A 27,606-nucleotide genomic window follows, 5' to 3' on the forward strand; every position below is an offset into this window, starting at 1 on the left:
TGAGGTCCATCATTAATTGTTCAGGTGCTTCATGGTTCGCCAGTTAGAAGGAAGTCATGACGATGTATTTTCAATATACGTCAATGGTACAACATTATCCTTCTCAATCAGGGAGTTTGCGCTTGCCACTGGTCTCAATTGTGTGGGTGACCCTGATGATTTTCGGTTCAACACAAAGGTGCCTAACCGGATTGTTGAGACATACTTTGGCGGCGCAAAGAATGTCAAAAAGAAAGATTTGTTGACATGCTTTGATGACAAGAATTGGGGTCATGATAACGACGGGGATGCCATCAAAATAGATGTGTTCTATTTCATACACACTTTCATATTTTCATCCGAGAAGAACAACACAAATATCCCAAGACTACATTTTGACTTGGTCGAGAGTGGGAGATACTCTGATTATCCATGGGGTATTGATGTATTCCAATACCTTATTAAATCTATTAGCAAGAAAATGGATTCTCATAAGAAGTACTATAGGATAGCTGGGATGCCTCTAGCAATGCAAGTATGATTTTACGAGTGTTGTTCTAAGGTTGATCCCAAAATTACAACGCGAGTTGATAACCAGATTCCCAGAATACTCAATTGGAGATCCACTGTCAATCAGCCAACTTATGTTTATCTGATGAATGACATGTTCAATGACCAGGGAAACATGGTAATTTACTATTTGTTAAGTTCCCGATATTATTTTTTTAAGATTTAATATTTTGTTAGTCAATATAGTTGCATACAACATAAATACATTAGAATACATATTGTTGAATACAGTTGCATACAACATGAATACATTAGAATACAACATAAATACATTAGAATACATCTACATATAATATGCAAGTATGGTTTCATTTCCCTGTCTTCCATATTACCATGAATACATTAGAATACAAAAACAGTATACAGATAAATATTTCATTCAATGAGCATAACTTTGTAACCATACAACAAACTTCGTTCACTTTGAGTGTATTTCGATTTTCAGATTGTTTACAATGACATCCAACCAAGTGATGTAGAGTTTGCTGTTATTCAGATTCCTCCAGGAGGTGTTGAGGTAGAGAACAATCCTACTCCTACTCATTCAGACAAGTATGCAGATGATTCAGATAATTTTAGTCCTACACCGCATCTTCATCCTAAGAAGAAACATGATGCAAGTGTTGGTCCATCTTCATCACCCCCTCCCCCAAAAGCGCAAACAACTGATTATAGATCCCTCAAATTCAGATACTCAATCCAAGATTTCTCATGCTGGCATATGTGAAATCAATCAAACTGTATTGCATGATAAGAAGCCAGTAGATTCTAAAACAGATGAAGTATCTTCTTTGAGGAATGATCTAAATTCATTCAAAGAATATGTGAGTTTTGTATGCACATATTAAACATTACAGTTTGGAAATTAACATTAATATATTTTTCCAACACCTCTCTAATTATTTGTGTATTGATTAGGTGATGGGAGAGTTCACGTCTCTAAGAACATTGATCAATGAAAACTTTAAGAAACTTTCTGACCAGATTAAAGCCAATCAGCCTACGGAAATGGTATACCAGAGAAAGAAAAATACAGGGAGACGTGATGATGGTATTCAAATGTCATCTGATACCAACTTACAAGATAATCCCAAAGTCCAAACACAGAGTGATATAGCTGTCGGCGAGAAGGCAGAGGTTAAATTTTTTTAACCTCTTTAGTATATGTTTATATAAACATAATCAGACTATATGTTTCTGCTATTACTCAGATTAATAATCTATACAACATCATACACATTTCTGAAATACAAATTTATACATGTCACTTCAGTTTTACATAAGTATTCAGTATTATATAAATACATATTTAAAAATAACTTTTATTAATTTTCAGTTTACTCATGTATATTGTAACATACATCCTACGGAATCAATCCTATACATGTTATTTTAGTTTCAAATTTGATTTAAGGGTTTTCAAAATACATTTCTATAACGACCTTCACTATTCATTTTTTAATTGAAACATGTATGCCGTTGTATTTATTTGTATTATAAATGCACTGTACTTATACATATTACTTTTGTTCTTTGCATATTGTATGTAGATATATTTATATGTATTCAAACAGTATTTACATGTATTTATGCTGGATTCTAAATACACTATACTTATATCTCAAACATCCAAACATGTTTAGGGTTTAGATGTATTTAGATGTATTCAAAACGTGTGATGTATTATGTATTTAGAAATTTTATAATACACTCATATACATATGCATCCAAAAATAGAATACAGATGTTAATCCTATTTGTGGTGAAGTAAGAATTGAGGAAAATACTATATCTGAGGTGCTATGTAGCATACCACATGTATGCCACGAGGGTGTATCCAAAGAAGTACATGTATCACAATTTGAGTTGGCGGACAAATTTCCTCCAAGTCAAATTCCAGAAACTAGAATTGTGATACATCATGCAGCAAAAAAAGTTGATACAACCCCATTACCCTCTCATAGGAATCAGCGTCCAAGTAGATGATATTCTTCTCCTTACGAGTCAAACTTCGACTCCGTCGGTTAGTAAAGTTTTAAACAAAAATAATGTATTATAAAGTTATGATCTATTTTCCCATGTATCTATAATTAAATATCTCTATTAATGACTTCAATTAACAATAGGTACCTCAGTAAAGTTGACTCCCATATTTGACAAAACAAATACCCCTTTGAAGACGATTTAATATCGGGGCCACAATCCTACATTAGTCATTCGGGAATACGAGAAATGGGTTCATGATGGTCTTCTCGCTAAACATGATCAAAATAAGTTTTTTTATCCGGTATGTCTAATATGTATTTTTAATTTAGAAAATGGATATAATATTTTTTCCAATTCCTTGTAGAGGTGATTTGGAAGACCATTACAAGAAGAACAAGTCAACACTGCATATACCATTGGATTTTGGAGTTGATCAAATCACTTCAAAAAAATGGTTGTACCTTCTCTCGTTTGACGGTAAACTATGGAATGACAATGTAAGATATACCTCTTCCAAATTCAGTTTATTCCATTTTTTTATGTTTGGTTTGTCTAATTGTATATTTCACAATTTGAGAACTCATACATATTTTGTATGCATTTTTATTTTATATTGTTTATGTGCTATGTAATTAGTTGAGTTATATGAGTTATGTTTGTTCCTTGCTGCTGATAATATACATCTGATGATGGGGTTAATCCAATGAGTTATGAGTATCTTATTTATTTAACTATATTCAGATTTATAATTATTTCACAGTTTTCTATAGCAATTTGTTAAAAACAGTATGTATTCTTTATTAGATTCTTAATTGTATGACTTGATATAGATCAATATGTTTCGTTATCAATATGTATATAGTTATCATAATGTATTTAACTGTATTCAATATAAAATACATGTATGTATGCAACATTATGTATCCTAACAGGTGATGCCAGTTTATATTCAGTTTGTTTTCTGTTTGTTATCTGCTAGCCAATTATGTATCAGTATGTATCTAACAGAATTGTGTAAGTTTAATTTATTTTCAGCAGTTGATATTTCTATATTCAGTTTCTATATTCAGTTTGTTTTTCTTGATTTCATTCAATGTACTGACGCTATGTATTCAATTATATATATAGCATATTGATGTCATATTTTACTACTTGAGAAAGAAGGGCAAGTACAACCAAACAACCAACTTCAAGTATATAACTGTTGATTGTATATTCAAGACAAGAATCGCTGAAATCTTTGACAGGTATGCTAATACATATAGTAATGCAAATGTAGCCAAAGAAGAGGTTGTGGTATGTGAGTACATAAGGGGCTATAGATTGCTAGCTAGTGTACCATGGCATACTGTTGGCAATGTCTTGATACCAGTCAACTCGAAGGACAAATTTCATTGGATATTGGCAGTTGTCTCATTCAAGGAGAGATGTATCAAAGTGTATGACTCATACAGATCGACAGGTCATGATGCCTATGTGGCTTCTGAGATAGATAAGCTAGCTAAGCTTGTACCTCTGTATCTATCGATCAGTAATTTTTAAAGAGATAAGCAAGGCATAGATTGGTCTCATGACTCAACATACAGTGACAAGGCACAAACTGATCCCTTTGATGTTGTTTTCATTTCAAATCTGCCTCAACAAAAATCTGGGAGCATGTATGTATTCAATCCTCTTGCTTGTATCATTTATAAATCTAATAATATGAATTGTTTTTCATTGTTTCAATCTATTTTATCAGGGATTATGGGTTGCATGTTGCGGCATACGCAGAGTTTCTAAGCACTGTTGGTTTGGTTCTACAATCAACATTTGATGCCAATTTACTCCGTCAAAGATATGGTGCGCTCCTTTGGGACTATGCTATGCGGAAGATAGACGCTGATGCCATAACAGAGAATGAAGCACCCTCAAATATTGTTAGACAAATCACGGATTCGGATACGTCGGTTAATATAATGTTAGAGTAGTTTTAGGTGAATGTAGTTTTGGATGGTAGTTTTATGTGAATACTATATTTTGGATAGTGTTTTGGTAAAGATGGTGTTTAGTTAATAAAAAATCATGTTTACATTTTATTCACTATATCCACAATGTTTATATATAATCATTTCAACTATTCAGTCGATGTTTCAATGTTTTTGTGCATCCGAATTTATCTGTAATCAACAGATTGCATTCATATGAATAAATCAGGGTGTATTCACCTGTATTCAATAGATTGCATTCATATGAATTAAACAGATTGTATTCATCTGTATTCAACAGATTGTATTCATTTGTATTCAAGAGGTTGTATTTATCTGTATTCAATAGGTTGTAGTCATTTGTATTCAACAGGTTGTTGTCACGACCCAAAATCCAACTAGTCGTGATGGCACTTAACCCATCCCGTTAGGTAAGCCAATTTCCAACTAACCAATTTCACTAATAATTATTAAAGAAATTTAAGTGAATAAAGATCTTGATCATATACAATCCCCAAGAACTGGTAGTACAAATCATGAGCTTCTAAGAATAGAGTATACAAAGCGGAAATGAAATAAATACATAGTCTATTTGAATAATACATAAACAGAGCTTTTATAAATATAAGGCTACCCTGAACAAGAGGCAGCTACAATAGGAACGCAGGTACATCTTCAGATCTCGCACCAATCGAGCACATCAACAACAACAGCCAACATCTGCACGCAATATGCAGAAGTGTAGTATCAGTACAACCGACCCCATGTACTGAGTAAGTAACAAACCTAGCCGTAGGTTGAAAGTAGTGAGGAGCTTCTACCAAGGTCGGGGTCCAAAATCACTAGTCCACAACAACATAAAGCAAATAATACTAGAAGAAACACAGAGATAAAATGCTCAGCCAAATCATGATTTCAAAAATAATAGTTCTTCCATTCAAAGACATCAGTGAAAACCCAAATCATTTGCCGAAGTTGCCAAAAATATGAATAATTTGAGAACATTAATTTTTCCAAAATCCTTTCAATAATAAATAAAATATCTCATTTTCTTTCCCAGATAACCAGTGTAAAACAAATGCATCACTATGCCCATCTGTCAGCATGTGTGAGAAATCATGAATAATGTGATACCGTACAACATGAGAAAAACACATCTCTATGCATATATGTCATGTGTGCATGTCAATGCAATGTATCTCAGAGATTGCACTCATATACTCACACTTTCTCAGAGTACTCAATCTCATTGGCTCGCATTCTCTCTCACTGTGCTCAGCACACTCAATCACTCAACGCTATACAATACCTGCTGCGGTGTGCAGCCCGATCCCTGTTTATAGTCGACTGCGCTCACTGGGGGTGTGTACAGACTCATGAGGGGCTCCTATAGCCCAAGCGCTATAAGCACGGACAACTCACGTGCTGCACGGATAACTCACGTGCCATAATATAAATATCTGGATCCGCATGGCTAACTCACGTGCTGCACGACCAACTCACGTGCAATAATAAGATAAGGATCCGCATGGCCAACTCACGTGCTGCACGGCCAACTCACGTGCTGCACGGCCAACTCACATGCAATAATAATATAAGGATCCTCATGGTCTACTCACGTGCTGCACAACCAACTCACATGTATTAACACTCACAATATGGCACGACATCACCCTTCGTGCATTAACACTCACAATATGGCACGACATCACCCTTCGTGCATTAATACTCATAATATAGCACGACATCACCCTTCGTGCATTAACACTCACAATATGATACGGCATCACCCTTAGTGCATTAACACTCTCCCTTACCATAATGCAATGCATAAATAACAACAGGGAGATAAAATAATAAGTACAAACCTTACTTCAACATTTGGTTCCATAATATCAACCTCAACTTTGAAATAAAAACTCAGTTATCACCAGAAAAATCCGTAAACATGATAAGAACGATAATTCGAACAACACTAGTATAACACGTAGCAATTTGGCATAGGAATGAGACGTTATCAGAAAATAAAGAAACATGGAAAAATAGGTAAATTGGCGGCGCATAGGTACTCGTAATCTCACATATACACCGCTCACATGAATTTCACTTTGCAAATTATCTAAGGTTCCTAATTCCCTTAAGTCAGGGTTAAACACAACACTTACCTCGCTCTGAAGGCCACTTAATTCTCAATCACAGCTTTTCCTTTGGAATTCACCTCCAAACAACTCATATCTATTCAAAAATGACTCAATAATATCAAATATTGCTAAAGGAATCAATTATATTGCATAAATTAAATTTCCCAAATTTTCCACCAAAAAGTCGAAATTTCAACCCCGGGCCCGCTTGGTCAAAACCCGAGGTTCGGACCAAAATCCTTTTACTCATTCACCTCCGAGCCCTAATATGTAATTAGTTTTGGAATCCAACCTCAAATTGAGGTCTAAATCCCCAAATTCCCGAAATCCCTAATTCTACCATGAAAACTCTAGATTTTAGGTTAAAATTTCAAGAAATGTAATGGGTAATTGAAAGAAAATGGTTTAGAATTACTTACCAATAATTTGGGGAAGAAATAATTCTTGAAAAATCGCCTCTCACCGTTTGGTTTTTGAGAAAAATGAGTTTTTGGCTAAAATCCCGTTTTTGGGTTCTATTAAGTGCTGGGCGACAGTGTTCATCGCGTTCGCGAAGTGTATGGACTGCCAAGCCTTCACATTCGCGAGGCAGTGCTCGCGTTCGCGTTCGCATAGGCTACCCTTACCTGGTCTTCACGTTCGCGTGACATTGCTCGCGTTCACGATGAAGAAAAGGCTAACTCCCCCTCCCTAATGCCTAACGCTATGCGTTCGCGATGGGCTTGTCGCGTTCGCGAAGGGTAACGCCCCCATCACTTCGCGTTCGCGATCAAGCCTTCACGTTAGCGAAGAAGATATCCTCAGCTGCCCAGTTTACTCTTCGCGTTCGCGAGAGTACCTTCGCAAGCGCAAAGAAGGACATGCCAGAACATAGATTCTGCAGAAAAACCAGATTTCCAAAGTCCAAAACATCCCTTGGCCTATCCGAAACTCACCCCAGCCCTCGGGGATCCAAACCAAACATGCACCCAATTCTAAAAATATCATACGAACTTGCTCGCGCGATCAAATCGCCAAAATAACACCTAGAACTCTAAATTTAGCACCAATTCAAATAAAATTCTCAAGAACACTTTAAAACTTCTAATTTCTCAACTAGACGTCTGAATCATGTCAAATCAATTCCATTTCTCGCCAAATTTCACAGACATGCCTTAAATATCATAATGAACTTGTACCAGGCTCCGAACCAAAATACGGACCCGATACTAACAATGCCAAATATCAATCAATTCTTAAAAATAAATAATTTTCAAACTTTTAATTTTCATCAAAAATCCATAACTCAAGTTAGGGACCTCCAAATTCGATTCCGGGCATACGCCCGGGTCCTATAATTTGATACGGACCTACCGGGACCGTCAAAGCATAGATCCAGGCCTGTTTACCAAAACTGTTGACCGAAGTCAACTAAAATCAACGTTTAAGGTAAAAATTCTTATTTTCATTAGTTTTCAACATAAAAGCTTTCCGGAAACCTGCCCGGACTGCGCACGCAAATCAAAAAAAGGTAAAATGAGATTTTTAAGGCTTAAGAGCACAGATTTGAGTTCTAAAATATAAGATGACCTTTTGGGTCATCACCTTCTCCACCTCTAAAATAATTGTTCGTCCTCGAATGGACATAGAAAAATACCTAGGCTGGTGAAAAGGTGGGGATATCTACTCCGCATATCGGACTCGGACTCCCAAGTAGCTGCCTCAATAGGCTGACCTCTCCACTGCACTCGAACTGAAGGGTAACTCTTGGATCTCAACTGGCAAACTTGCCGGGCTAGAATTGCCACCGGATCCTCCTCGTAAGTCAAATCCTTGTCCAACTGGACAGAGCTGAAATCTAACACGTGGGACGGGTCACCATGATATTTTCGGAGCATAGACACATGAAATACCGGATGAACTGAGGATAACCCTGGAGGCAACGCAAGTCTATAAGCTACCTCCCTCACTCTCTCGAGGATCTTAAATAGCCCGATATACCTAGGGCTCAACTTGCCCTTCTTTCCGAACCTCATTACACCCTTCATGGGTGATACCCGAAGTAACACTCTCTCTCCGACCATGAATGCAACATCACGAACTCTACGGTCGGCATAACTCTTTTGCCTGTACTGAGCTATACGAAGTTGATCCTGTATAATCTTGACCTTGTCAAAGGCCTCCTGAACTAAATTTGTACCCAATAACCGAGTCTCCCCTGGCTCAAACCATCTAACCGGCGACCTACACCGTCTACCATATAATGCCTCATAGGGAGCCTTTTGAATGCTCGACTGGGACCTGTTATTGTAGGCAAACTCCGCTAACGGCAGAAATTGATCCCAAGAACCTCCAAAGTCAATAATACAGGCGCAAAGCATATCCTCCAAGATCTGAATAGTATGCTCGGACTGCCCGTCAGTCTGAGGATGAAATGTTGTGCTCAACTCATCCCGCGTACCCAACTCACACTGAACGGCCCTCCAAAAGTGCGAGGTAACTTACGTACCTCAATCAGAAATGATAGACACAGGCACACCGTGAAGATGGACGATCCCCCGAATATAAATCTCTGCCAACCGCTCCGAGGAATAGGTAACTGCCACAGGAATGAAATGCGCTGACTTAGTCAACCTGTCCACAATGACCCAAACTGCATCAAACTTCCTCCGAGTCCATGGGAGTCCAACAACAAAGTCCATAGTGATACGCTCCCACTTCCACTCAGGAATATCTAACCTCTGAAGTAAACCACCAGGTCTCTGATGCTCACACTTTACCTGCTGGTAATTTAGGCACCGAGCTACATAGCCAACTATGTCCTTCTTCATTCGCCTCCACCAATAATGCTGCCTCAAGTCCTGATACATCTTTGCGGCGCCCGGATGAATAGATTACCGGGAACTGTGGGACTCCTCAAGGATCAACTCACGAAGTCCATCCACATTAGGCACACAAATACGACCTTGCATCCTCAAAACTCCGTCATCTCCAACAGTAACCTGCTTGGCACTACCGTGCTGCACTGTGTCTCTAAGGATAAGTAAATGAGGATCGTCATCCTGCCGATCTCTGATGCACTCAAATAAAGAAGACCGAGCAACTGTACAAGCTAGAACACGGCTGGGCTCAGAAACATATAACCTCACAAACTGGTTGGCCAAGGACTGAACATCCAATGCAAGCGGTCTCTCACCAACTGGAATATATGCAAGGCTACCCATACTGACTGACTTTCTACTCAAAGCATCGGCCACCACATTGGCCTTCCCGGGATAATACAATATGGTGATATCATAGTCTTTCAATAGCTCCAGCCACCTCCCCTGCCTCAGATTGAGTTCCTTCTGTTTGAACAAATACTGCAAGCTCCGATGATTAGTGAATACCACACATGGCATGTCATAAAGATAGTGCCTCCAAATCTTCAGCGCGTGAACAATGGCTGTCAGCTCTAGATTATGAACAGGGTAATTATTCTCGTAAACCTTCTGCTGCCGTGAATCATATGCAATAACCTTGCCACCCTGCATCAATACCGCACCCAGACCAATACAAGATGTGTCACAATATACTATATAAGATCCTGAACCTATGGGTAACACCAATACCGGTGCCGTAGTCAAAGTTGTCTTGAGCTTCTGAAAGCTCGCTTCACACTCGTCTGGCCACCTGAATGAGGCACCCTTGTAGGTCAATCTGGTCAATGGGCCTGCTAAGGATGAAAACCCCTCCACAAATCGACGGTAATAGCCTGCCAAACCCAGGAAACTACGGATCTCTATAGCTGATGTGGGTCTAGGCCAGTTCAGAACTGCCTCAATCTTTTTAGGATCCACCTGAATACCCTCTGTTGATACAACGTGACCCAAGAAAGCAACCGAACTCAACCAAAACTCGCATTTTGAGAACTTAGCATATAACTGGCTGTCTTTCAGAGTCTGAAGAACGATCCGAAGGTGCTGCTCATGCTCCTCTCGTCTGTGGGTATAGATCAAAATATCATCAATAAATAGAACCACAAAGAAATCCAGGTAGGGTTTGAACACCTGATTCATCAAATCCATGGATGCTGCTGGGGCATTTGTCAGCCCAAGTGACATCACTAGAAACTCATAATGCCCATACTGAGTCCGAAAAGCTGTCTTAGGAACATCGGATGCCCTAATCCTCAACTGGTGGTAGCCAGATCTCAAATCAATCTTTGAAAACACCTTGGCACCCTGAAGCTGATCAAATAAATCATCAATCCTCAGCAATGGATATTTGTTCTTGACGGTGACTTTGTTCAAGTGCCGATAATCTATACACATCCTCATCGATCCATCTTTATTCTTCACAAATAACACAGGTGCACCCCAGGACGAGACACTAGGTCTAATGAAGCCCTTATCAAGCAAATCTTGCAACTGCTCCTTTAATTCTTTCAACTCTGGTGGGGCCATGTGATATGGCGGAATGGAAATAGGATGAGTGTCCGGAGCCAAGTCAATGCAGAAATCAATATCCATGTCGGGTGGCATCCCCAACAGGTCTGCAGGAAACACCTCTAGAAACTCACGAACAAGCGGCACTGAATCCATGGAAGGAACCTCCGCACTAGAATTGCGGACATAAGCCAAATAAGCTAGACACCCCTTCTCGACCATATATTGAGCCTTCACATAAGAGATAATCCTGCTGGCAGATGCCAAGATTCCCTCTCCACTCTAATCAAGGAAACCCCTGCAAGGCTAAGGTCACCGTTTTGGCATGACAATATAATATAGCATGATAAGGTGACAACCAATCCATACCCAGTATGACATCAAAATCAACCATGTCGAGAAGTAGAAGATCTACACGAGTCTCAACAATAGCATGATAAACACGATCTACAACAATAGCATCTCCCACTGGTATGGACATATACACATGAGCACTCAAAGAATCATGGGGCACAACCAAATAGGAAGCAAAATAGGATGACACATAGGAGTAAGTAGATCCCGGATCAAATAGAACTGAAGCATCTTTACTGCAAACTGAAACAGTACCTATGATAACAGCGTCAGATGACTAAGCCTCAGGCCTGGCTGGGAAAGCATAACACCGGGGCTGGGCCCCACCACCCTGAACTACGTCCCTGGGACGACCTCTAGTTGGATGATCTCCACCTCTAACAGCCTGACCTCCACCTCTAACTGTCTGGCTCCTACCTCTGGCTTCCTTACCCCTGCCTCTGGGTAGCTGAGCAGGTGGTGCAACAGCTGGTGCCGGAACTATGGCACGAGAACTCTGATGTTGTGAGCTGCCCGAGGGAAATATCTGGCAATATGCCTTGAATCACCACAAGTATAACATAACCTCGGCTGTTGTGACTGCTGACCCTGAAACTGACCCTGTCGACCTGAATAACCCGCTGATAATTCTAGAGTGGAGGTGCACTAATAGGAGTTGGTGGTGCACTGTAGGCTAGCTGGTTGAAATAATGCATCTGAGTGGCACGGCCACCTGAGGCACCGTAGGATGCCTGAAGCGCTGAATGAAACGGCCTGGGAGGATGGCCTCTACCAAAAGTACTCCTGCCTCTAGATGAGGCATCGCTGAACTCACCGGAATGACGAGGCCTCTTGTCAGACCCCTGAACTCCCTGAGTAAGAACCATCTCGACTCGTCTGGCGACATTAGCAGCCGCCTGAAAAGAAATCTCACTCCTAGTCTCCTTAGCCATCTGCAATCTGATAGGCTGAGCAAGTCCATCAATAAACCTCCTCACCCTCTCTCTCTCTCGGTGGGAAGCAGAAGAATAGCATGACGGGACAAATCCACAAAATGGGTCTCATACTGAGTAACCGTCATACCATCCTGTTGGAGACGCTCAAACTGACGGCGACGCTCCTCTTTTAATGTGATAGGTAGAAACTTTTCTATGAAGAGATGAGAGAACTGGTCCTAAGCAAGAGCAGGCGACCCAGCTGGTCTGGTCAACAAGTAATCTCTCCACCATTTCTTGGTGGAACTAGTCATCTGAAATGCAGCAAAGTCGACCCCATTGGTCTCCACTATACCCATGTTCCGTAGAACCTCGTGACAACTGTCAAGATACTCTTGGGGGTCCTATGAAGGATCACCACTGAAGTGAACGGGAAAGAGCTTGGTAAACCTGTCCAATCTCCATAAAGCCTCATAAGACATAGCTGGTCCATCTCCGACCTGTGCCGCAATAACCGACTGAACTAACCCAACTAGCTGAGCTGCTGGAGCCTTGATACTGGGGAGCTATCTGCTCCCGAGTGGGAGTGGTAGGAGTCTGGGCTCTTCCTCCAGCCTGAAAGACTGCTGGGGCTATGGGAAATGCGCCAGTCTGGGCCACACTCTCCATAAGGCCCACCAAACGGACCAAAGCGTCTTAAAGTACTGGGGTAGCAATGAACCCCTTTGGAACCTGAGCTGGTCCGACAGAAACAGTCTGGGCTGGAACCTCCTCGTCAACCTCTATCTGAGGCTCCACTGTTGGGCTGCTGCTTGGGCCCTAGGCTGAGCTATGCCCCTTCCTCGGCCTCTGGCACAACCTCGGCCTCGACCTCTACCCCGCGTAGGAGCTACCACTGGAGTCTCTAGCTACTGCTGAACTGAGGAAACGGTACGTGTTCTCGCCATCTGGGAGAGAATAAGAGTAGAAGAGTTCAATCAGTATTGAGAAAGCAAAAATCGCACGACAAAGAAGAATATAAGTGAAACTTGTTCCTAAACTTTATTGCCTCTGGAAGATAAGCACAGACGTCTCCGTACCGATCCTCCAGACTCTACTAAGCTTGCTCGTGAATCGTGAGACCTAGGAAACCTAGAGCTCTGATACCAGCTATCACGACCCGAAATTTTCCACCGACGGGACCGTTATGGTGCCTGACATTTCACTTGCTAGGAAAGCCAACATTAGAAAATCGTTAAACCAATTCCTTTTTTCCATTCAATAAATAACAATAATTAACTAAGATAAAATATAAGAGGTGCGAAATTTTATAAAACTGTATTAATTACTTCCACCCGGATGTGGAGTCATAATTCACGAGCATTCTAGAATTTACAACAAGTAATAGTCTGAAAGAAATACAATTGTCTGAATGAAAGAAAACAGTAGGACATAAAAATATAGACGGGGACTTCAAGGTCTGTGAACGCCGACAGATCTACCTTGAGTCTCCGGACAGCGGACCAATAGCAAATCTCGATCAACCTGAGCCGGTATCAAAATCTGCAAAGAAAGTGTAGAGTGCAGTAGCAGTACAACCGACCCCATATACTGGTAAGTGTCGAGCCTAACCTTGACAAAGTAGTGATGAGGCTAAGGCAAGGCACCTACAAATCAACCTGTACAATTTAACAGTGTATACGCAAATAACAGGAATGAAGAACTAAACAGGAAAAGTCGGGAGGGAAAACATACTGAGGGGAATGCAAGATAAAAAACAACAACAGAATGATCACTGGAGCAGTCAATATATCATGAATCAACATGAATAGTGAATACAGTAAGGAAAAATGCACGGTATCACCCTTCGTGCTTTTACTATCAATCTCACTATAAAATTAATAAAAACGGCACGGCATCACCCTTCGTGCTTTGACTCTCATATATTGGCACGACATCACCTTTCGTGCATTAACACTCACAATATGGGACGGAATCACCCTTCGTGCATTAACACTCACTATATGGCACGGCATCACCCTTCGTGCATTAATACTCACAATATAGCACGACATCACCCTTCGTGCATTAACATTTATAATATGGCACGACATCACCCTTCATGCATTAACACTCTCCCTTACCATAATGCAATTCATAAATAACAACAGGAAAATAGAATAGCAAGTACAAACCTTACTTCAACATTTTGTTCTATAATATCAACCTCAACTTTGAAATAAAAACTCAATTATCACCAGAAAAATCCGTAAACATGATAAGAACAATAATTTGAACAACACTAGTATAACACGTAGCAATTTGGCATAGGAACGAGACGTTATTATAAAATAAAGAAACATGGAAAAATAGGTAAATTGGCGGCGCATAGGTACTCGTAACCTCACATATACGCCGCTCACATGAATTTCACTAAGCAAATAATCTAAGGTTCCTAATTCCCTCAAGTCAGGGTTAGACAGAACACTTACCTCGCTCCGAAGGCCACTTAATTCTCAATCACTCTTTCCCTTGGAATTCACCTCCAAACCACTCGTATCTATTCAAAATTGACTCAATAATATCAAATATTGCTAAAGGAATCAATTATATTGCATAAATTAAATTTTCCATTTTTTTCTCCAAAAAGTCTAAAAACGACTCCGGGCCTGCTTGGTCAAAATCCAAGGTTCGGACAAAAATCCTTTTACCCATTCACCCCCGAGCCCGAATATGTAATTAGTTTTGGAATCTGACCTCAAATTGAGGTCTAAATCCCCAAATTCCCGAAATTCCTATTTTCTACTCTAACTCCCTAATTCTACCATGAAAACTCTAGATTTTAGGTTGAAAATTCAAGAAATGTAATGGGTAATTGAAAGAAAATAGTTTAGAATCACTTACCAATAATTTGGGGAAGCAATAATTCTTGCAAAATCACCTCTCACCGTTTGGTTTTTGAGAAAAATGAGTTTTTGTCTAAAATCCCGTTTTTGGGTTATGTTAAGTGCTGGGCGACAGTGTTCATCGCGTTCGCGAGAGCACTGTCGCGTTCGCGAAGTGTATAGACTGCCAAGCCTTCGCGTTCCCGAGGCAGTTCTCACGTTCGCGTAAGCTACCCTTCCCTGGTCTTCGCGTTCGCGAGACATTGCTCGCATTCGCGATGAAGAAAAGGTTGACTCCCCCTCCTCAGTGCCTAACGTTACGCGTTCGCGAAGAAGATATCCTCAGCTGCCCAGTTTACTCTTCGCGTTCGCGAGAGTACCTTCGCGAACGCGAAGAAGGACATACCAGAACACAGATTCTGCAGAAAAACCAGATTTCCAAAGCCCAAAACATCCCGTGGCCTCTGTTTTAAAGGCATTTCTGGGGCGAGGTGTACCAAAAATGCCCTAGGGAGATGGTGTGGGGCGAAAGTCTTAAGAGGCGTACACCCCGCAATTTGGGGCGTACACCCGGGCATTCGGGGCGTACACCCGGGCGTCCGGGGCGCATTTTTTGAGCAAGGAGTAAGCCCCAAAGACTTTTTCAAATTAAAATAAAATTTGTTGAATTAGTCCATCATATAATACCCAAGTTCTCAAAAAACAGTTTGCTAATTACTCAAAAGGTTTAAAAAGGAACTCAAAAGTATTAAATTTAAAAGTAAAGATGTTTTTTATTGATTTAAGCCCTAATTCATGATTTTTCCAAATTTATCTTGTTCGCTAGTCTGCTAATATCTCCCAAAAGCAACGAATGTTTAGTTCTTTTTACAAATACAAAGAGAATTACATTTTTCTTCTTAGCAGCAAATTCAAAGTTCAAATTGCAGGTTAATCATCTTTTTTGTTCCTCCATATAGAAAACTTTATTCTTTTAGACTCAAATTACTTGTGCTTGTAAGTAACATATAATAGATTGTTTTGATTAGTTTTTTATGGGGATGGAGCACACATATATATAGTTTTCTTCAATTTTTATGTAATTTTACCTGTTTATAAATATTAATTATCATTATATTATTTTATAAAATATTAAAAATTAAATACCTATGGGGCTTATGCCCCGCTGAGGCATATGTAAAATGCCTCGCCTTACGCCCTCGCCTTTTAAAACACTACCCGTGGCCTATCCGAAAATAACCCGAGCCCTAAGGGCTCCAAACCAAATATGCACCCAAGTCTAAAAATATCATACGAACTTGCTCGCACGATCAAATCGCCAAAATAACACCTAGGACTCTAAATTTAGCACCAATTCAAATGAAATTCTCAAGAACACTTTAACACTTCTAATTTCTCAACTAGACGTCCGAATCACGTCAAATCAACTCTATTTCTCACCAAATTTCACAGACATGTCTTAAATATCATAATGAACCTGTACCGAGCTCCGAAACAAAAATACAAACCCGATACTAACAATGCCAAATATCAATCAATTCTTAAAAACAAATAATTTCCAAACTTTTAATTTTCATCAAAAATCCATAACTCAAGCTAGGGACCTCCAAATTCAATTCCAAGCATACGCCTAGGTCCCATAATTTGATACGGACCTACCGGGACCGTCAAAGTACGGATCCGGGCCCGTTTACCAAAAATATTGATCGAAGTCAACTAAAATCAACTTTTAAGGCAAAAATTCTTATTTTCAATAGTTTTTAACATAAAAGCTTTCTGGAAACCTGTCCGGACTGTGCACGCAAATCGAAGAGGGTAAAAATGAGATTTTTAAGTCTTAAGAGCGCAGATTCGAGTTCTAAAACATAAGATGACCTTTTGGGTCATCACAGCTGCGGTCTAAACCTAGCCTCAAGTCCTTTAGACTAGCCCAACACCAAAACATGGAATACACATCTTGAACCTCATTCATAGAATCACAAGCTGGCGATGCACAACTGATACCGAGCATTCATATGCGCATACGAATACGTGGAAGGAATTCAAAGAATTATGTCCCAAGATGAATCAATCCCGCACGATAAGGAAAGAAAGATGGGAAGTATATATCCTAAATGCCCTGTAGCCTCTCGAAGATAAGTATGGATGTCATCATATCGATTCCCAAGACTCTACTAGACACTTGCTCATGACTTGTAGAACCTATGAACCTAGAGCTCTGATACCACCTTATCACGAACCAAAATTCAACTAGTCGTGATGGCACCTAACCCATCCCGTTAGGTAAGCCAGTTTCCAACTAACCAATTTCACTAATAATTATTAAAGCAATTTAAGTGAATACAGATCATTATCTTATACAATCCCCAAGAACTGGTAGTACAAATCATGATCTTCTAATAATAGAGTATATAAAGCAAAAATAAAATAAATACATAGTCTGCCTAAACAAGAGGCAACTACAACAGGAACGCAGGTACATCTTTAGATCCCGCAACTATCAAGCACAGCAACAATAACAACCAACATCTCCACGCAACGTGCAGAAGTGTAGTATCAGTAGAACCGACCCTATGTACTGAGTAAGTAACAAACCTAGTCATAGGTTGAAAGCAATGACGATCTTCTACCAAAGTCGGGGTCCAAAACCACTAGTCCACAATAGTCCATAACAACATAAAGCAAATAATACTAGAAGAAACACAGAGATAAAATGCTCATCCAAATCATGATTTCAAAAATAATAGTTCTTCCTTTCAAATACATCAGTGAAAGCCCAAATCGTTTGCCTAAGTTGCCAAAAATATGAATAATTTGAGAACATTAATTTTTCCAAAATCATTTCAATAATAAATAAAATATCTCATTTTCTTTCCCAGATAACTAGTGTAAAACAAATGCATCACTATGCACATATGTCCAGCATGTATGAGAAATCATGAATAATGTGATACCGTACAGCATGAGGAAAACACATCTCTATGCATATATGTCATGTGTGCATGTCAATGCAATGTATCTTAGAGATTGCATTCATGTACTCACACACTCTCAGAGTACTCAATCTCATTGTCTCGCATTCTCTCTCACTGTGATCAGCACACTCAATCACTCAGCTCTATACAATACTTGCTGCGGCGTGCAGCCCGATCCCTATTTATAGTCGACTGCGCTCACTGGGGTGTGTACAGACTCATGAGGGGCTCCTACAACCCAAGTGCTATAAGCACGGACAACTCACGTGCTGCACGGACAACTCACGTGCCATAATATAAATATCTGGATCCGCACGGCCAACTCATGTACTGCACGGCCAACTCACGTGTAATAATAATATAAGGATCTGCACGGCCAACTCACGTGCAATAATAATATAAGGATCTGCATGGCCAACTCACGTGCAATAATAATATAAGGATCCGCACGGCCAACTCACGCGCAATAGTATAATATATATAAAGCCAATATGGCCTGCTGCGGCGTGCAACCCGATCACAAAAATATCCTCACAATCAGGCCCTTGACTTCCCTCAGTCATCAATCTCTCCAGTCTCTCTCTCATGGGCTCACAATGTCACGAGAACAACCCAAAATGATTATATGATGTATCAATAAATAATAACAGAGAATGAGATATGATATATAATGACATGAGTATGATTGAGTATAAATTTTCAATTTTAAAAAAATAATTCACAACAATATGACCTCTGTGGGTCCCAATAATACTGGTACATAGCCTCAACATGATTTTTAATATGTTTTTCAGCTCAATTTCTTTAACTCATAAAACCGCATGGAAAATGCCAAGATTATTTACTACACAATTTCACATAACTAATTAAGTCACAATTTTTATAGTGCACGCCCACACACCCGTCACCTCCCAACAATTCACAAAATACATATATTCAGGGTTCATACTCTTAACTCCAAGATTAGAAGAGTTACTTACGTCGAATAAGTCAAATCCAATGTCGAGCAAGCTAAGCAATGCTCCAGAAATTCCATTCTGCGTGTATCAACTTCCAAATTACTCGAATCTAGTCACAATTAATTTGATTTAGCTCACAAAAATTATAGAAATTAATTCTATATCAAAATACTAATATTTTCCAAAAATCCAAAATTAAGCCCCAATATCTACCCGTGGGGCCCACATCTCGAAAATCTGATAAAACTCACAAAATTCGAACCCCTATCCAAACACGAGTCCAACCATACCAAAATTACTCAAATCCGACCACAACTCGGCCTTCAAATCCTCAATTAAAATCTATGAAGTTTTCTACTATTTTCAACCCAAAACACTAATTTGTTGATAAAAATAATAATATATTCGTGTAATTTAACAAAAATCGAGTTAGAATCACTTACCCCGTTGTTTTCCTTGAAAAACGCCCGAAAATCCCCTTTTCCCGAGCTCAAATCTGTCAAAAACTGAGAACTTAAACTCACTGCCCAGGTTTTTCTTCTTCGCGAACGCAGTCAGTGCCTCACGTTCGCGAAGCATAAAATAGCGCCCGTCCAAATTCCTCCTTCGCGAACGTGACATCACCCTCGCATTCGCGAAGCATAAAATGCCTCTGCCTCAATGACTTCTACGCGAATGCATTCAACCTATCGCGAACGCGATGCTTCGTTCCCCCTCACTACGCGAACGCGACACCCTTTACGCGAACACGTAGACCAATTGCCTGAGGTCCTCAGCTGCTTCCTCTCTTCTTCGCGAATGCATAACACCTCTCGCGTTCGCGATGCACACTTAGTCCACCCTTCGCAAACATGTTCTTCTCTTCGCGAACGCAAAGAGCCAATATTTCCAGCCTCTCAATTCCTCTTCGCGAATGCGAGGCTCCACTCGCGAACGCAATGAAGGAAACCAGATGGTGCATCAGAAAAATTCCAGTAGAGTTCCCAGTCCATAATCCAACCCGTTAACCATTCGAAACTCACTCGAGGCCCTCGGGACCTCAACTAAATTTACCAACAAGTCCTAAATTATCATACAAACTTAGTCTAACCCTCAAATCACCTAAAACAACGCTATAACCAAGAATTACACACAATTCAAACCTAATGAACTTTGAAATTTCTAATTTCTACAAATGACTCCGGAACCTATCAAATCACGTCTGATTGACCTCAAATTTTGCACACAAGTCATAAATGACATAATAGAGGTATTCCAATTTTCAGAATTGGATTCCGACCCCGATATCAAAAAGTCAACCCCCGGTCAAACTTCTCAAAAATTAAACTTTCGGCATTTCAAGTCCAATTCCTCTACGGACCTCCAAATAATTTTTCGGACACATTGTCCAAAATTACTATACGGAGCTATTGGAATCATCCGAATTAAATTCCGAGATCGTTTACACATAAGTCAATATCTGGTCAACTATTTCAACTTAAGCTTTAAACCTTGGAACTAAGTATTCAAATTCATTCCAAAAACCTCACCGGACCCAAACCAATTGCCCCGACAAGTCACACAACAACTGTAAAGTATAATTTGAGCAAAAAATGAGGGAATCGGGGTTGTAATACTCAAAACGATCGGCTGAATCGTTACAGTTGTATTTATCTGTATTCAACAAGTTGCATTCATATGAATTGTACAGGTTGTATTCATCTGTAATCAACAGATTGTATTCACATATATTCAACTTGTTGTATTCATATGATATTGGCAGGTTGTATTCATACGTATTTAACAGGTTGTATTTCAAGTAAAAAATAATGTTTAGATGTATTTCACATTCAGAAACCATATACAATCTCACATCCAAACATGTTTTGTATTTAGATGTTTTTAAATGTATTCAAAAACATGAATGATTTATGATGAATGACATATGAAATCTATTTACAATACACTCATATTCCGACATTTTGTATTGATATGTAATAGTCGTATTGTAATTATGTATTCAAATTTAATACACCAACTAACTATATCCAGAATATATTCACGCAAAAATTCAAAATGCATTGGCAGGTTGTATTCATACGTATTTAACAGGTTGTATTTCAAGTAAAAAATAATGTTTAGATGTATTTCACATTCAGAAACCATATACAATCTCACATCCAAACATGTTTTGTATTTAGATGTTTTTAAATGTATTCAAAAACATGAATGATTTATGATGAATGACATATGAAATCTATTTACAATACACTCATATTCCGACATTTTGTATTGATATGTAATAGTCGTATTGTAATTATGTATTCAAATTTAATACACCAACTAACTATATCCAGAATATATTCACGCAAAAATTCAAAATGCATTATTACAAAATGTAACCTGAATTTATGACACATCATTATAGCACTAATACAAGTCAGAATGTGAACTAAGTCCTACGTGAAACATTTCTACAAGTACGCTTATTATGACCTCCATGCCCACATATGCTACATGAATGTTGATTTTTCTTCTGTAGCAATTCACTGAACGACTTATCGCGCTTCTTGTTTGGCCTTCCAGGAGGTCTTTTCCTTTTGGGTGGTAGGACAACTTCCTCTGATATATGTGCTGGTATATTCCATTCATTTTTGTCCGACATCGGATACACGGACACCTCATATGTCATTAGAACAGACTTTGGTTTGTAATACTCAGAGCAATAATCCTCTAGCATTAGAAACTTGCTCTTCAAGACAGCCCAAGCGTGTTGGCAAGGTAATTCATCAACTTGTAACCGCCCACAACTGCATTTTCTCTCTAAGAGGCATCTTTATCGTTCACTGTATACAAGTATTCGGTCGATGGTACCACCAACATTTAAACATAGACCAATTAGTTTAAAATATTTTTTTAAAAATCATTTATATATCAAAGAATACACATATTAATTACAATATAGACATATAATTAAAATATAATTCAAATATACAACATAAAAATTTTATTTAGCTTTCAGAATCATCATATATATTGAATTCAAACAAATTTGTATTGAATACAAACATATATGTATATATAAAATACAAAGAAATACAGCTATATACAATGAAATACATTGAATACAATGGAATACATTCTATATGTAGGCTGGCAGAATATTAAAGATGATTACATCTTGACTGGTGAATACAGTAATATACAGTAACTATCTGCTTATGGAGTGCATATGGTTAGAAACAAAACCATTAAATTCAACTAACGATACAATTAACATAAGTTCTGTATTTTGAATAGTAGAAATAGTATCAGAAATAAATACACCTTGTACCATGGATAAATATAGGATACAATGACTTATAAAAAAATAACTTACAGTCATGCATGTAGATATTGCATCATTCAAGGTAAGCATATCCTGGTATTGTTTTTCAAGCGTTGTGTATGTCTGTGAAGCTTCTTTCCGATTGCTGCAATTCCAACGTCCAAACATCTTCCTCGCTCAATTTTGAATAACTCTTTTTGAATTTCTTATATACGTTGTTCCATAGATGCCATATACAAGCAAAATGTGGTACCGCTGGATACACTCTTGATATAGATTTGATGATACTCTCATTCCTATCTGAAACGATGTACATGTTTTCCCTCTCACTATATGCTTCCTTGAATTGCTCAAAGAACCACTACCAAGCAGCATCGTTCTCTGAATCAATAATACCATATGCTAGTGGCAACATATGACCTGTAAAGACAATTGCATACATATTATAAATATGTATTTCAATCTTTAATAGGCAGTAATATTATCACATTTTATTATAATCCCCATACTTACCTGCACCATCCAACGTGCTGGCCGAGACGAATGTCCTGGTGTAATACGATTTTAAGTGGCTTCCATCCACAACCACAATGGTTCTACAATGATCGAAACCCTTTATAAAGGCATTCAAAGATATATACACATACATGAACTCATTGTTCGGCGATTTTACCATTCTAATGTGCAAACCAGGATATGTCATATCCATTGTATATAATTATCCTGGTAATTTATTGTATGAATCAACTGGTTCACCTATCAAAAAATTCATTGCCTTTTCTTTAACCCGCCACGCCAACATGTAACTAACATCTACACCAAAATCTGATTTCACATCATAAATTATATCCTTTGGGGTGTATTTCCTTTTATGATTAGTAAGTTTGGACCTAATCATACCACCGATAAGACTGCTACTTGCTTGACATTGCTCATACACCTTATCCTTCAACGGACATGTATGCTTATCATTGAACATTTGTGATTTGTTAATTCTAGTTGCCTTAAACCTCCATTCACAATCCTCTGACATACATAATAATGTATAGCTGCAAATAATATTTTCGCAATATATACGATGAGTATAAATGATCAACAATTCACTAATATAATGTGAATACATTGTTACATATATATATACATTATTATAAAATACAAACATATACATGTGAATAAGACTGTAATTATATGTATACATTTATATATCTATAAATACATCTAAAAACAAACATCGAAAGCCACTATAATATCTATTTTTACCAGTAAAATATAGATGAATACATTTGTATGAAATACGTAGGAACTCTGGTGAAAGTCAAGAATATACATCCAAACACATCTGAATACAAATAAATAAAAATTCTACCAAGAATACAATATATAAAAAATCTCAAAATATAAATATTTACGTGTGATTACGGTTGTAGTTATATATATACAATCACATACGTATAAATACATCTAAGAACATCCAGTGAAAGTCACTGTAATAAATATTCATCATTAAAATACAGATGAATACATGTATTTGAAAGTCACATTAATAATTATTATATGTTTAATATTTGAAAGTTATGTAAATACACCCAAACAAATCTAAATACATCTAAATACAATTTAAATATTCTGCCATGGAAACAATATACAATTTCACCCACTTTACACAATAATACATTTGAATATAACTTGATGATTAACAAGTTGTAGTTAATAACGCTCATACCTGATAGCATTAAATCTATCAACCCGGAATTGAAATCTTTCAGATATTGCATTATGCTCCATCACCTATTTCAATGTAGCCTTATCCTTATATACTTATCCAACCATAACCTCTCTTTGATTAGTTTTTGAAATAATCAAATTCGTGTCCAATTCGAACACCTCAATTGGTTCTCCTGAGTTGAAAGACTTTATAGCAAGTGTATAATCTGTATTAAAATTACACATTTGATTTGCTTCGTCAAGTTGCACAATGTCGCCTTCAATTAAACTACCTCCAGCTACAACTTTTTTGTCAATTGTAGTTATGCACAAAGGATACATCCCGAATTCTCTGTTCACTTTTTCAACTCTACATACACCCTGTAACCTATGTCGTTATGTATTTTCATTGGCGTGCAATTTCCATCTACTTTATATTCAATTTTGATTGACTTTGAACCCAAATCTATGTCGAGTTGTTTAGAAATCAAAGCAACCAAATCATTGTACAATGCATACTCCTTTATTAGTATCCCCTCAATCGAATAATCGACATAGTTCCTCTTACAGTCCCACTTGCCAGAATGACGCAGCAGAACGGTTAAACTTGCCATATGTAAAATTGAAGTATACCGATTTATGTATATAATTGTATAAATTTTCTGTTTTATTGCTTGAAAACAGAAACACCCACGAAACAAAATCAACAGAAAATGAAAGAAATAGACAATCGACCACTGCTCTGTTTTATGTATCTATCGTTTTAGAAAAAATATTCAGATTATTGGCGTCAAAAAGAGATTATGGGTGGTGTAATTGAGTTAGTTGAGTTATATTAGGAGTCTATAATGTTAATTGATTCACTTTCCGTTTAAAAAATACCGAATAGACCATGAATTGCGCTATTTACGTTACTGTATTCAGTCGAATACAATAATCTGTATAGCTGTAGTCCCCTATTTCACGTCGACATTTGCTACTGTATTCATGAATACAGTAGCTTAAATACATCGAATACACTCTTAAAAAACTGAAAGCATATCTATAGGAAGTAATATAGTAAATGGTAGCTACAACTAGCTAATAACCACTAAACAATAGTGGTTTGTGAATCTCATTTATTTACCCCTTCCAGAGAGGACACCTCCTTTTTACGGGCAAACAACTTTTTTCAATTTAAGTGACATTATTGAAATGATATTAGTTTAATTTATTTTTATAGAGTCGCTACTTGAAATAATTATTTACGATGTCTCAATTCACCATTTATTTTAAATCCCAAATCAAGAAATATTTTGACTCTGTTAAAGTTTGCGAAACACAGAATATCGGGTAAGGAATTTTGTTAACTCGGGAGAAAGTGTTAGGCATTCTCAAATTTTGAGATTTTAGAGCGATCGCTTTACAATCATAACTTTGCTTAATTATCTGATTATTACGTGTTCTAAACCTATGTGCATTTTTACCTTTTACCGCTTTTAATTTATTTGATTATTAAATTATGGAATTAATCTTGGAAACGGATCACGTGTGTGTGAATTCGTTTTATATGGTGTGCCAAAATTATGTCAAGCGTACGTGTACACAATTAATAATACATTATTATTTATTAAGATTGTTTGGCCAAAGGCGTGCGAACGTGTACCCTAATTTATTTTTGAGATCATAATTATATCACGCGAACATGTAAAGAATCACGATAATAGATTAAAAGCGCGCATAAAGAAAACTTACAATGTTCATGAGTTATTTGCTTTCCTAAAATTTGAGATTATATGGGATAGTCCTTTCCCTATCTCCTAGAACCTGCCAGGTTGTTAACATCAAATATTTCCTTAGTTTAATACCCCTTCAACTTTTATAATTACACTATTTACCCCTTGTTCTTTTTTACTTTTCCTTTTTAGATTTCTTTTTATCCAAATCCCTAATACCCAATCTCAAATCGACAAAATGAAAAATAAACGACGAATCAGATACACAAGTCAATTTTAATCAAACAAGAGTTCATGCTAAACAAAGTAATCAAGATACGCCTAATTGAATTTTTATACTCACTTATCAACTAATAAAAAAAACTTCAATTAACACTTAATCAATCAGAAACATGATTGGCACCCCTGTATTTAATAGAACAAATACACATACAAAAAATGAAACAAGAAAAGAAGAAAAGGAATGAGTTATACCCATTTGATGTCGAGATGAATCAAAAGAGGTGACCTCAGAAAACATTCTGGCCGGTCAATGACTAGTTGACCAAAATCCGACCTCCAAGAAACAGAGTGAATCTTATATCAATGGATAGCTCTCATCAAGAGCTTTCTACTTATGTAAGTCTCAACCGTAAAATAGGACATATCGATCGAGAAAATGAAGAAGACCCGAATGACGGCTAGGGTTTAATTCCTAGATCTACAATTCGAAGGATTCAGTGATGTTTGGAAGAAGCTAAAGGTGGGATGGTTATGAGGAGAAAGCAAGGACTATATGGTGGTAATTTGGGGCTAGTTGGAGGTTGGCAACCGCTGTGGGCAATTTCTGATGGCGGCTTGTGGCGGAGGGTGAGAGAAGGGAAAGAAGGATAATCTGAGAAGGGTTTTGGCAGTAGGGGTGGCCGTTTCGTACAATTATAAGGGGAATACAAGATCAGTTCTCAATCGTTGGATCAAGTGAGATGAAGGGTGTGGATTAATCCGCGACAAAACAGGGTCGTTTGGTATTAGGGAAAGTCTGGACCAGGTGGGTTAATGGAACGGACGGGTATTGAAAGGAAACTAGGCCGCTGCAAATGTTTGGCCCAATAACAATAGGGAACAGGTTGCCCTTTTCTCTTTTCTCTTTTTATTGGTTTTTCAAAGTTGGCCAATTAGCTAAACATTCTAATTAATACCTAATTTGCAAAATTAAACAACTTATCTATTTTGACTAACAATTGACTAATTAAATGCATGAATTATTAAATTAAACTAATTGATTAATCGAGATAACTAATATTTTTTTGATTTTGCATTTTAATAAAAAATGCAGCTATATGTCGTTGAAAGCTAATGGTTTTTTTAAAGTCTAAAAATGCAAAAAATTTAAAAATAATGTATTGATGCAAAATAAACAAACAAAAATTCCTAAAATTCTACAAAATAATTAAAACTATTTTGGAATATTTCTAGGAGTAATCTATGCATAGGACAAAAATTACGTGCTCACAGTTTTCCGTCTTTGCTCGGAAACGTGAAGAGTTTTCGGGCAAAGATAAAGTGAGCAATCATGAACAATTTTTTCCCATTTGATACTCCATGAAAAGCATTTTAAAAAGATTTGACCGAACCTTGCTTCTAAGGTTGTCTATATATCATTGGCTATAAAGAAATTAGGTCAGCGTAGTTCAGGAGGTTTTGGTAGTTGGGACTACCGAAAGCTGTGATTTCACTATTGTTGCTGCTGTTAATGCTTGCTGAACTCCTTATTACATCAAAATCA

The 27,606-nt window shown here is 37.8% G+C and overlaps 1 long non-coding RNA gene across 1 annotated transcript; it reads right to left on the reverse strand.

Moving 5' to 3' along the window:
- Positions 1-21,432: 21,432 nt before the first annotated feature.
- LOC104085833 (uncharacterized) lies at positions 21,433-26,754 on the reverse strand. The gene is made up of 4 exons (XR_004504171.2): positions 25,861-26,754; positions 22,936-23,471; positions 22,474-22,842; positions 21,433-21,940 (listed from the first exon to the last, which is right to left on the reverse strand). It is a non-coding gene; the product is annotated as an uncharacterized lncRNA (long non-coding RNA).
- Between the last annotated feature and the right edge of the window lie 852 nt (positions 26,755-27,606).

The sequence above is a fragment of the Nicotiana tomentosiformis genome, chromosome 12, assembly GCF_000390325.3.
Source record: "Nicotiana tomentosiformis chromosome 12, ASM39032v3, whole genome shotgun sequence".
Classification (NCBI taxonomy): domain Eukaryota; kingdom Viridiplantae; phylum Streptophyta; class Magnoliopsida; order Solanales; family Solanaceae; genus Nicotiana; species Nicotiana tomentosiformis.